The following is a 13,696-nucleotide window of genomic DNA, read 5'->3' as shown; positions in this document are numbered from 1 at the left end:
TTCTTGAATGTCAAGATGGGATTATATTTACCTTCTAAACTTCTAATATGATTAAAAATGATGCAATATTATGATGAGATTACAAAAACCATGCTTTATTTTAAGTATCTTCATGCAACAAGTCAATATCTCCAAGACAGATTGCTAGAGTTATCCTGTTAGTCACAGGATAATTCCAGTATTTTAAAACAATTATTATAGTGTACTTGGACAGTATGTTCTAGCAACAGGGTATCAATTCAAAATTGCACAATAAATGACTTATCTTTTTTTAGGTAATCTCATTTTAGAAAAAAATGTCTCCAGTTCCAATGTACCCACCTGATCCAGGCTGAGCAGTCTCTAGGTCCCAGTCATACTTTACCATATTCTTGGCAAACCTCCTGAAATATTACAGTATCTCAGCAAAATGCCAATACACAATTGTTTAGGTGATGTCTCAAATGGAGAACTGAAAGTTGTTGAGAGCACAGGAGGCACAGGAGTTTGGTCTATAGATAGGGGCATCACAACAGAAGCCGGATTGTGGGAAGATGAACAGTTTTCCAGCAAGCAGAAAGGTGTGTCAAGGTATGGAATTGACAAGTGGAACCAAGTGTTCTGGGAACCACATCAAGATCAAGGAACAGATAATACAAGGGACAGAGTGTGAGAGGTGGCACAGAGCCAGGTCCCAGAGAGCTGAGGAAGAATGTGGAGAAGTACTTAAGGTCTCGAAACAAAAGACTAGATGAAATTCTACTCACCTCGTAAGATAACTCACTACATTGCCAGTGTGGAGCAGGGGCCAGCAAGCACATAGGAGCCCATCTGACTCTCTATAGGTCCTCGTAAAGGAAAAGTCTTGTTGAAACCAAATCCTATTCATGTGTTCCTGTAACAGCTGCACTGTAGCAAGTTCAGGTGTGGGGAAAACTAGTAGGAGCTCTGATTTTCAAAAGACTGTAAGGCTACTTGGGGATATCAGATAGCATCTCCAAGGCAGTAGAACAGGAAAGCCTGAAACATCCTGGAGTTCAGGCCTCGGAGTCCTTGGTTTGGTACAGGGGTGGTTAAAGGCAAGAGAGAAGAGCTATGTGCTGAGAATAGGGCTCGGGGAACTCTGTGTCCAATAGAGACACACAGAAGCCAGAAAGGCCCAGGGCCCTGGAGAAAATAGTCCAAAGCTGAAAACTAGAAGCAACCTATTCTGCCCCAGCTCTAAGGCCAACATTGTGTCTGCTATAAAATAGCCCTAGCTGGAGACCTGAATGGTTTTCCTGTGCATCATCAGCCTGAGTAATACTCCTGTCCACATCAGAGTAACACCACACACAGAATGAAAGAGGAGGCTTAGAGAGTGAGTTAGAAACCACAGTGACAGCCAGAATTTCTCTCTCTACATCCAAGCAAATTGTTACTCGTGGGCTTCTTTTCTTCTCCTCAGATGCCAAGTTAAGGAAAAACACAGGGCTTAGATAAGTCACACACGTGAGACCTATATTCCTGTATACGAGGCATTATGGCGTGTAAATAATTATGGCATATATCATACAACTTATGTTACAGATATATTTGATGTTTTTTTTTTCTAATTTAGAAGTTCATGATCCAGAGGAGAAGGAGCTGTTAAGAAGCAGGAAGAGTGTATGACGAAGCTAACAATATCTTGTCTCTACAGTCTAACCCTAAGCTCGTTCTAGCTCTAATTCTTCAAACCACAGTGTAGATGATCAAACCATAAACACAGACTGTCTTGATATGGCTTTTGAGAGTTTCCCTTTTCCATATCACGTGCTAAAGCCCTTTCTGGCTAAGGATAGTTTCATATAGGCACCCCTGCAAGAATGGTGTTCTGTTTGCAAGTAGCAGATAGTTTCCCGTAAGCACTTTGACTCCCTGTCTACTGTCTTCTGACGTCCTTTGAATTCCAGGCAATGGGGATAGATGTGATTCTGTGGATCAACATGGATACCTTAACCAAAACTCCAAGGCTGGGGATGTGTATATCGTCTCTCTGATCCTGAAGTGAAGCGAGGCAGTGATTCCACCGTGGTATATCTGCTCTGTGAAGCGCAGCCTTCTCCTAGCTGAACTGGGCCAGTGTTGGGTGCATGTGGATCGCACACAAACCCATGCACTGCAGCAAGATTTTATCACACTGAGAGTCATCTTTCGATAGCATCTTGCTGATACCTGCCTTTCGATTTGTTCCAAGTGTAGGTGGGGATCAGGGAGGTTATCCACTCTTCAGAACAAACAGGGACAAAGCAATTTCCAAAACAGAAATTGGCAGTATCTCTGTGTAAGACTTGGAGAGGAGGGAGGTTGGCTCCAGCGAGGTCTGCGTGGGTAATTTATGTGAGACTCACGTGTCTTTTCCCTCTGAGAAAGGGAAAGTCAAGTCCAAAGCTAAGAGGATTGTGTTTAGCTGGAGGAATGAGGCTGTCAGTCCAGCCTCCTCTTGCCTCTCCAGCTTTCCTCATTGTGACTAGCTCCTCCACAGCCAAACTCGTGTTTCCCATGGACACGATCCAAACATTCTAGCTATCAGGACTTTGCTCAGACAGATCTTCTCAAGGTTTCCTTCTTCATCTTAGCCTAAGTAAGGGCATGAAGAACTTGATCCAGATCTGAAGGAGACTTGAAGAAGAACAGGGTACCTTATTTCACAAACCCCCTGGGCCCATGTTAATAGTCTTGGGGGTGGGTAAAAACAATGGAAATGCGCTTTTCACGTTCTGGCAGTTAGAAGTCTGAAACCTGGATATTGATAGTTTTAGGTATGCCTTAGCATACTGCCTGTCCTCTTCAGGGCTTCTGGAGGTGCAAGAGAGCCTTCTGATAACAACACTAGGCAGAACACACCTATAAACTCAGAAGTCAGGAAGATCGGGAGTTCAAAGTCATGCCTGGCTGCATAGCAAATTCAAAGCCAGCCTAGGCTATGCAAGACTCCAGCTCAAAATGAAAACATATACAGCAAAAATTAAACAGACCTTTGGCTCTGGTGATGCAAACATGTGATCCAGATATTCAGAGTCTGACACACAATGACTGAACATTCTAGGCCTGTCTAGGTTACCAGGTGAGTTCAAGACCAACTTACACAGTTTATCTCAAAATAAAAATATTAAATGGGAATGTAGTTTGGTGATAGAGTACTTGCTTAGCATGAGAGAAGTCTTAGGTTTCATCTCCAAACTTCAAATGATAATCATTATTAATGACAATAACAATAAAATAAATTAAAACAATTTAAAATCCCCTACTCGGTTGATTTCATCTCAGTTTATTGCATAGGTAGACTTTACTTCCAAATAAAGTCACACTCACAGATATAAAGCATTGAGAGTTAAGCTTGCCTCTTGTTGAAGGCACAACTCAGTTAATAAGTGATTACATTCACTTTTAATAACATCCTTGGAGAATGATTTGTGTTGGTCTAACTAGGTAGGACCACTCCTGCTATGCACCCCCAAATTGCTCTCCATGTCTATTTGTGTCTTATTCTTCCTCACGGGTATTGCAATCAGGAGAAAATGAGCAAGAGAAATGGGCAACTCAAGAACGTTCATTTGGGCTCCATGATTTTCCTCTGAGCTTGGCACAGCCCTTCACCAGCTCATTTCCAAATGTATTCTTTGGCCTTGTTCTTCATAGTGATCTGGCCTTAGGACATCTCTGTCAGAATCCAGTGCTGGATGAGACAGAAGCTCAACACTCTGGCCAAGAACGTCCCATGTGGCTTTAATGGTGGGTGTCTCAAGTGCTTGATGGACCAATAACTTCTGTGGTCGCTGTTGAATTCCTACAACAACAGCAACAATAAAACTCTACAAGGCAGAGACAAAATCTGCTTCTGTCCAATCCACTTTTTTATTCACATCCTGGTATTCATGGATCCTTACAGCAACTTAGCTGGAAAATTTCACACCTACAATTACAAGCCATGCCACCAGGCCAAAACAGATACCTGCAACATGCCATTGAGTTAGGAGGCTGCTCGAAAGAGTCTTGCTGTCTCTTCAGAGTTTGGCACTAGGTGACTTGGGTGAGTTCTACACACCCAGACAGCCTCCTAGGTCCAATCCAGGCAACAGGGCAGGAAGATAATATTTAGAACACATCAGAATGATGTGTTAGAAAAAAAATGGCTCTGTCCTTTAGGCTCTGACCTCAAAGTCCTAGGATTCCTTCAGTCTCTGGGATAAATGCTGGCAGTAGGTTCTGTGGTCAATTGCTTGCAGCAATACTGGAAAGCAGCTGTGGTTAATAATCGGCATCCTGGAGTCAGGCAGCCTAAATCAAACTCAGACCATCACCTTAGAAGCACAAAGGAAAAATCACTTAACTCCTCTAGTCTCATCTACCGCATAGGACTGCTCTTGGGAGGTTAACCGTTTCATTTTCTTGAGCTAGTCTATAACCACAAACTCAGTGACTTGAACACACAAATTGATTTACTCAGTTTGGTTTCCAGTGGAGTTCAGCTTCATTATGCTAAAATGGAGGTTTCATGGGTCCCATATTCCTTTTGGCAGCTCAAGAGGGGATCCATTTCCAGGGGAAAGTAGTTTTCAGAGTTGCATTTTCAATATCCGCCCACTTAGTCTATCTTCAAAGCAAGAGCATAGCACCCATCTTCAAATCTCTGCCTCCTTGTCATATGAACTTCAGTCTTTTGTTTATATTGTTTCTCATATATATATATATATATATATATATATATATATATATGAAAAAGACTTGTGATAAAGACTTGTGATTTGGGTTCTAGAGAGAGCTGAGTTGGTAAAGCTTTTACAGAGCCATCTTGAGAACCTGAGTTAGTATTGCCCATTGCATTTAGAATCCAACCACTAGGGTAGCAAGAAGAGGATACCTGGAGCTCAGCTGGCCAGCTGAGAGAGACCCTGGTTCAGAGAGAGACCCTGCCTCAAAGCAAGCAAACAAATAAATGTGAAGAATGACCGATAAAGAGCTTGACCTCTGGTCTCCACATGCATGTGTAGTTACACATATGCATACACCTGTTAACTACACTACATACTACACATACAAATAAGATGTGGGAAAAGACATACATGTTTGTTCTTGGAAGTCACTAAGATTCCCCAGATCCTTAGTTGTCACATCTGTGAGCTCTCTTTCGCCATACAAAGTAAGAGTTACTGATCTCAGTGATTACAACCAGCTGTGTTGGGGAAGTGTTGGGTTTACTGCACAACAGCAAATACGCACTGAGCAGTATGATGAGCAAATTCTTCAGAAGAGCCTTCTCTTTCCCTGACTGTGAGAGGCAGGGAGTCACTCTTCAAGAGCAATTATTTACTAACCTGATCTGAACTTCCTATATCCCAGCGCCCAGCATGTGCTAGCTAACTATGAACCCCGCTATTAGTAAACATCCGAGGGGATAATGCTCAAAACTGGACTCAAGAATTCTAAGTGCAGTACGTGGCATAAAGTAAGAGCTCAAATGGTGCCTAATAACAGTTACCAGTTATGAAACGGTGCTTCGCAAGGGCTTAAACACTGTCCTCTGTAAACTGATTCCACCAAAGATGAGGGTTTCCATCTCTTCAGGTTGCTTCCCTGTTCTTCCTCCAGGCAACATTGTACCAGCATAACCCTGTCCTTTTCCTCTTGAGTCCCAGTCTGCTGCATTCTTTCAATTTCCTTTCACCCTTCTTCCTGGATGTGGTCCCACCTATACCTTTCCTGGATTTAGTATTACAGCTCTTTCCCCCAGCACAGGCTGGAATCAAAAAGCTGAGTTAGTTACCATCAGCCAGCAAGTTTTCCCAATGAATAGATTGAGCCTCCTGCCTCAGCATGTATATGATACTCTGTGCTCAAGAATGCCCTGAATGGCAGGCAAGTCCCATACTCAGAAGTACTTGGCCAATTATTTTGTTTGTCTATTTTGATTTTAAGTTTTATCTCCCTGAAAGAGAGGGAGTAGAGAAGAAGGGAGACCATGAATCAGTGAGTTGGGTGGGTAAAATCTAGGAGGAGTTAGAAATTAGAGGAGGGAAAAGAATATCATCAAATATAGTACGTGGAAAGAATTTTCTTACAAAAAATTAAAAGAATGTTATGGGTGTTTCCAATCGTCTGTGATATGCCTGAGTGTGTCCACCGGAGCTAGGTTCTGGCAGCTGCAAAGAGTTACCTGATGGAGAATCAATTTCTCTGAGTTGATTGGCTGAGCCTTGGTGACACCTTCCACATCCATATCTACATCCACATTCACATCTGCATCCATGTCAACGTCCACGTCAGTACCTGTATCCACATGAGCTGACCCAGATTAAGGCAGCAACCTTCTTAGATAGCCAAGCATATTCAATCTTTTGAGTCATACAAAGAGGATACTAGATCCAGATTATCCTCAGTGCTGGTGGCCAGTTAACTTGTGATCTTTATCTCTCTTACCACCACTTAATATTTATTTTTGTATCTCATACGTCACAGAGCCAATATTGGACCACAAACCTTGGCATCTCTAGAAATGCAAAGTCAGTGGTAATAGATCGTGTTTATTAAGGGCCTTAATGTGCTAGGAAGAGAGTTCACACAAGCCTTCAGTTGGTATCAGTGCAGAAAGTGAAGGTTACATATATAAGTAATTATAAAAAAATGTTGCCAACTCTTCAGCTCAAGGTGTCAAAGTCTTGTTTCTCCTTGTTCTACCGCCTGTGAATGGAAACAATACCAGTTCTCTCAAGGTTCAGTGCAGTCAGAGCATACTGGATGGGGATGAGTGTACTTCCAGCAGTCAGCACAGGCTGACAGGACGGTGTGAACAAATCAAAACCCATTCCTATGCTTCCCAACTCATACAAGCTCTTCCCATAGCCTCTTTCCACTGAGCTAAATCAGGTTTCCAGATTTAGTAAAAACCAAAAGAGGATACTGAAGTCAGCATGCATTTCAGGTAAACAATATGTTTACATACTATAATATTATATTATATCACATATAATATAATATTATTAATATATTATATTAATAATATATAATGTATTGTTTCAACTAAACAATATATGTAAACATTTATATATTATTATGTTATACAAAATTTCAGGTAAACAATATAGATTTATATATTTCTTTCTTAAGCAATATTTGGGGCACAGTTAATCTTCATATTTTAAACTGAAATCAAGTCAATCAATAGTTTTCGCAGTATAGTCAGTCTTCCATGTTCAAAGGCTCCATGTCTGTAGATCTGACCAGCTGTGAGTCAACTTTTTATGATAATATTTTGTACATAGGCAGGTTTATTGTCATTATTCCTTAGATAATGTAAAAGAAACTGTTCACCTAACATTTATGTTGCATTCAGAAATGCAGAATTATGTAACCAGGAAAGAAGGGTACATATAGGCTGTATCCAAATATTAAGACATGAGTAATAAGGGTCTTGAGCATCTATCAATCTCACAATTTCCTAGAGATGAAAGACAATTTATGTTTGGCAAGCAAGACATAGATAATTTTAAACCAATCACAGCCCTTATTGACTCCAGTATCCACAGATGACCAGCCTGTAGGTATGTACTAAGAAAGTGAGGCCGTTCAACCACATCTGATGTCTGCCCTTCAAGGAGCCCAGACTCCAGAGAAAGAGAAACATCAGATAAAATAGCCCTGTAATGAGTTACTCAATTACACATTTAATAAATTTAAAGTCACAATGGCATTAATAACCAAGTTCTGAGAAGCTAAAACTAAAGAGAGTGAGAAGAGTGAATCCCAGGGTACTTCTTACAAAGGAGCGCATGGACAGATACTTAATGTGTCAGCCAAATATATTTATATTCAAAGTGAGACATTCCAGGGTCTATATCTATCAAACCCTAAAACACAATACCATAAACTCTAACCTGAGCAGAGGTGTTTGTTTTTGTTTTGTTTTAAGAGAGAAAGTAGTTAAAGATTAGAAAAAGTGTTATATTGAAATCCCTTTGCTGTTCCTTATTCTGACTTCACCCAAGAATTACTGACAAGATGTGTGAATAAAACACATATGTCCCAGTCCTTCTATGTAGGAATCAGAAGAATTGGGCTGAAGTAGGATTTGGGTAAAAAGATGGTAAACAGCCCCTGGAAGACTCTAGTGTGGAAACAGAATGGAGAGTCATGGAGATGTGCTTTGCAGAGAAGCAGAATGAGTTTCTGTTTTACTTTCAAGAGGGGTGAGAGAGCATTTTCAAGTAGGAAGGGAGCCAACATCAGCTTTGCATCCTTTAGCATCAGTTAGGATGTGAGAGGGTGATGGAAACACCTAACTGATGTGGTAAAGACAACAAAAACAAGCCGGGCTGTGAAATGTGGAGGCTGGAATGAGGGTGGTAACAGAGGACGATGGAGAGATAAGAAAACAGAGATTTGGCTCACCAAACAGTCCCCGCACTGAGCAGAGGGCTCTGGGCAAGTTGACAGCGATTGGCATTGTGGGAGTTAAAGTATCTCAAGAGAGATGCTCAGGACTGGTGCAAATGATGGCCAAGTCTACCCCACCGCCACTCTCGCTTTCACAGTATGCGTGACATCCCACTGCTTTAGTTATGAATGCACTGGCTTTGGTTAATAGAAATGATTTATTCATTCAGCAAATCAATTTGGGGGTATATTAATATTAATTATTACTGTTGATGCTACTGGAATTTTTTGTTCCAATAAACCTCATAAATTTTGCTTTGTAAGCAAAAGAGGACAGCAAAGATGTCACAGCTTTTCACTTTTCAAAGATGGCTACTATCACCGCATCAGCCACATCTCACATCCCTGCTAGATACTGTTAAAGTACCAAGAAACCTGTTTTGCTTAAAATTACTCTTAAAAAGAAGCCCATGTTTATGTTTTCTAAGTAAGATAATTAGTCAGAAACTCACATGGTATAATTTCATAGATATTATGCTGCTGGCTAGTTACAAAAATAATCGAGTATGGCTCAGAAAGATGACTCAATTTTACAAATGAGTTGTAGCAAAGTAAATATTTACATCTCAATGTGATTTTGTTGAAAAACCTCTCAAAGCACTTTCATTAAGCCTGTGTGATGCACGGGCTGCATAGTTATGAAGCCATTATTCAAAGAGTGATCATTTTTAAATAAGAAGAAACACATGCCTTCAATGCATGCAATATGCTTAGAGCTGCAGGCTCGCCAAGACTTGAGATGAAGACGATGGCCTTGATTTCTGGCATTTATCATAGTTTACACATTCACATATGAATGTGCATTTACACACACACACACACATACACACATACACACACACTGAACACTCCATAAGCAACTTCCCATAAACAACTTTTATCTCTGGATATCTTAGCTCTTCCATTATGTGTCTGTAGTCCTTAGTATACATTTTCACAATCAACCTTCATTTCTAAGCTCTTCCTGTAAAATTAAACTGCACTGTTGATATTTACTTCTTAGTGCTTTCCAATGTCTTTGAGAACAAGGTCTGATCTCCTCACCCTGGACACGGAAACCCCTGACTCAGTTGTCACAGTCCTGTCTCCTCTCCGTGAGGCTTGTTATACTGAGCTGAACTGAGCATTGCTTTCTGACTCCTAACACTGGAGCTCTCATCCCAATAGTCCTGCAACCCTGCAACCACTCTTTGATCTGTTTGTTGGTCTCTGTCTGTCTACATGTTTCTCCTTTCTCTTCTCTTCTCTTCTCTTCTCTTCTCTTCTCTTCTCTTCTCTTCTCTTCTCTTCTCTTCTCTTCTCACTTCTCTCTCTCCTCTCTTCTCCTTTCCTCTCCTCCCCTCCCCTCCCTTCCCCTCCCTGCCTCCTCCTCCTCCCTCCTCCTCCTCCTCCTCTTCCTTCTTCTTCTTCTTCTTCTTCTTCTTCTTCTTCTCTCTCTCTCTCTCTCTCTCTCTCTCTCTCTCTCTCTCTCTCTTCTCATTCTCTTTCTCATCTCTCTGGATCTTTGGAGCACTGGCTCTTTGCCAGAACCACTTCTGAGCAATCCCTATCTACATTTGATGAAAAGGCTCCATTTTATTTTCTTCACAGCATGAGTTTCCCAGTGTTTAAAATTGGCTTTCTTATTGGTCACCATATTACTATTTGACTTCCTTGATTGAGCCACCCTGAAAGGGTGAATATTTCTATTGATTGAGTTGCCCCATACCTCCATACTCTTTATCCTCACCCCCTTCTCCAACATCTTTGAGAGCATTCTGAAATGTAATAGATGATAACAAATGGAAGCACGATGACATATAGAAACCTGTCAGTTTGTAAGTGGAGACTGAAGTCTAGAGACAGGAAAGAACCTGCCTTCACTCCATCTGTAGTCAATGCAGGAACAGAATCTGGATGCCAGCCATTTGTACAGTGGCAGAGTCTACTCCATGCTAGAGAAGATGCCATATGTCTGTCAGAAAGAGGTAGACAGTTCAAAATAGCCCCAGCTCTGGGTTGGGTGGAAATTTCTATACCCTGCATCTTTCAGCCTCATCTGTAATTTGATTTTTTTTCTTGTAGGTCCTGGGACCTTATGCTATAGCCCGATGTGGAACAAAGAGAGTGAAATACATCAGTATGTTTCTTCTTTCCCACAGTCTCCATCTCAAGAATGATGAAAGAATAACCAGGGTGTGTCAAATGCTCTCTACAAACTATACAAAGCCCGGGATGAGACCTAGCCACCATTAGCACCACCATGTCTCACTGGGGGCCAGTTAAAGTCAGTTTCCCATGTGTGTTCATTTCTATGCGTTCTATACAAAATTCCAGCTCTCACACTGTCTACGCAAATGCACACATGGTTTATATAACAAGTCATTAACTCATCTGGTCCATTGATGAGCGTTTAGTGAGATACAGTGTGCTTAGAATTCAGGTGAACACAGTGTAGCAGAGGGTTTAAGAGCTGCCTTTCTACTCTGAGGAAACTTGCAAGTGGAAGTTTTTTTTTTTTTTTCATTCTTGTTTCTTTGTTGTTGGGTTGGAATTTTTGCATCATGATGATGGGATCATGACTCTCAGTCACCTCTGGGCTCCATTTTAATTACTGACTTTATTTTATTCTTATGTGTGAGTATACCTGAGAGTGTTTATGGGCACCACATGTGTGCAGGTGACTGAGCAAGCCAGAAAAGGGCACCAGCTCCTCTGGAACCGGAGTTTCAGGTGGTTATAGACTACCTGATATAGATACTAGGAACTGAACAAGGTTCTTCTGAAAGACCAGCATTTGTTCTTAACAGCTGAGCCATCTCTTTAGACCCTGTCTACATTCTTAATAGTGTTTGTGGCATTTTACCACCTTGAAATGAGTTACTTATTTTGGAAAAAATATAGTTTAGTTTTGCTCTTCTGATTTTGTTGTCAATGATGCAGTGAATCTCCTTCTGATATGGAAATACTAGACTGGACACCAGCCCCAGTGTTCTTCTTAGTGTCAACCATTAAAAATTCTCTTCTCCTATCCTATAAGCATCTCCAACCTTGCATTTGTGTCACTTGAGTGAGATGAAGTTGCTTCCATGACAACTGTGAAATTGAACTCCCTTTGAGCTCCAGCACCTACTACAGGGCCTGGTGCATGGTGGGTGGTGTCTCAGTGTGGTTCTGAGTGAATATAATCAGGCACAAATGTGTTTGTGCTATTGAAGCATTGTCTAATTCAATAGAACAACTGAACAGTCTGGAAGACAGACGTGGAAAGGCAGTTTAAAGTCCCTCAGGGGGTGGGAAGATCCCTTGCTTTGGTAAAAAGGACCTACTGGCAATTTGGAATCCACTGGCTATTGCTCTATGTAGACCATATTAGTCATCAGAAGAATGACTCAAAATGGGTCACAGATAGAGCAACATGGGAGGATGTTAATGAGTACCCCGGATGAATCAGACAGGCCTGGTTTGCTTCATATTCTGATCCAGTTTCCATGCATCTTAGAAAAATAAGGACAAATGCGAGGGTGACATTTTAATCCAAATGTACCAAAAATGTTTTGTGATATACGCAGGGGTCAGTGAAGAAACACAGAGTGTATATCCAGTTCTCCTCTGGGGGCTCATTTAAATGAGCAGCTACATGCCTTGGAACACTTGGCAAGAGGACAGCTGAGGGCCTGTGCAGCCCGTCCATGCATACCAATTCAGTCTCACAGCTTATATAACACAGAAGAAGCAGGGCTAGGCCTTCCAGCCAGAGATTAAGAGAGCTGACAGGCCTGTGGAGGGATCAACACAGGGCCTGCTTAATATTCCTGACACTACTTCCTGCTTCTAATAAAATCCGCAGCCCAATGGTATGCTTCCTACCTCAGAAACAGAGGAGATCCCTGGAGAAGAGCAGTGCGTGGCCCCACCAACATGACCGAAGCTTTAACTTGGTAAATTTTAGAGCCCTGAAAGGCATCAGGGAAGCAGGAGCTTAATTAGACACACATTGCTCCATCAAGTCATTATTTATTCAATGTGGTTCATTCAAATACGGGGGAAAATCCCCAACAGTAACCAAACAAAAGCTCTCCCTCAGCTACCCCATTATACTTTACACAGGCTGTGAATGAATCAGATGGGGGAGGGGAGAAGGATATGTTCTTGATTGCAGAGAGATGTAGCGAGGTGTTTTCACAGTGGTTTGGGCGGTAGGAGCACTGCAATCTACTTTTCTGCTAACCATCATTCCACTTTTATAGATATTTTTTATTGTGAAATGACACATGTATTTAAATAAAGGAGTTTAAACTTATACACATAGGTCTTAAAGTGCCACAAGGTATCTAGTATGATTACTCACATGATTTAGCACTCATCTACCCTAAAAAGGTACCTTCTAAATAATGGCATTCCCTACTCCAAAGGCGCACCTTCTGGTCATTTAATCATAGTTTCATTTATAGGTATTGTCTTCTATATCTTTGAAAGCAATCTAATTTTTGCCTGGTTTTATGCTTTTATATACATCAAGGTGGGGAGCTGCTCTGTCTGGGTTTCTTGCCTTGAAATAATGAGGTCTTGATTTCCATACCCAAAATTCATATACAAAAGTTAGGCACATCATGGTGGTAAGTGCTTGTAATACCAGTGCTGGGAGGCGGAGACAGGCAGAGAGCTGGGAGTCACTGGTCACCGAGCTTAGCCTATTTAGTTATCTTTAAGCTGAATAAGGGATTCTGTCTCAAAAATCAAGCTTCATCTGCCCAAGGAAGAACATCTGAGGTTGTCCTCTGGCCTAAACACACACACACACACACACACACACACACACACGTGCACATAGTCATAAACACACATGCACAAGAACACACACATTTTATATAAATGGACTCAAGTTGTCTGTGGTGTCTGAGTCTGGATTCTACCCAATGTTATGATGTTATGCATTCAAGATTCCTCATGGTCCTCAGCTGCTCACTTCCATCATCCTGGGTAGACTTTTGGGAGACAGCCTCCTGAATACTTAGGGTGCAGGTCTGGTGGGTTCTCCTGTCTGGACAAGGTAATAGAATAACAGAAGGGCACTGGTCCACCTGTGTCTTTATATTGTGTTAGCTTTGGCTATGCAGCCACAGTTGCTATTTGTGAACTCACTGGCTATGCCAAAGCAGATAGAATGGCATCCCTGGTTTCTGGATTTTTCTGCTAGAGTGAAGCAGGCTTGTATACTCAACACCTGTCCCAGGATCCCAGGAAGTTATGACTTTTCTTAGCTACATCTGGGATCTTGGTT

This window comes from Rattus rattus, chromosome 1 (genome assembly GCF_011064425.1).
Source record: "Rattus rattus isolate New Zealand chromosome 1, Rrattus_CSIRO_v1, whole genome shotgun sequence".
In the NCBI taxonomy this organism is placed as follows: Eukaryota; Metazoa; Chordata; class Mammalia; order Rodentia; family Muridae; genus Rattus; species Rattus rattus.
Note: the sequence above shows the minus strand (reverse complement) of the source record.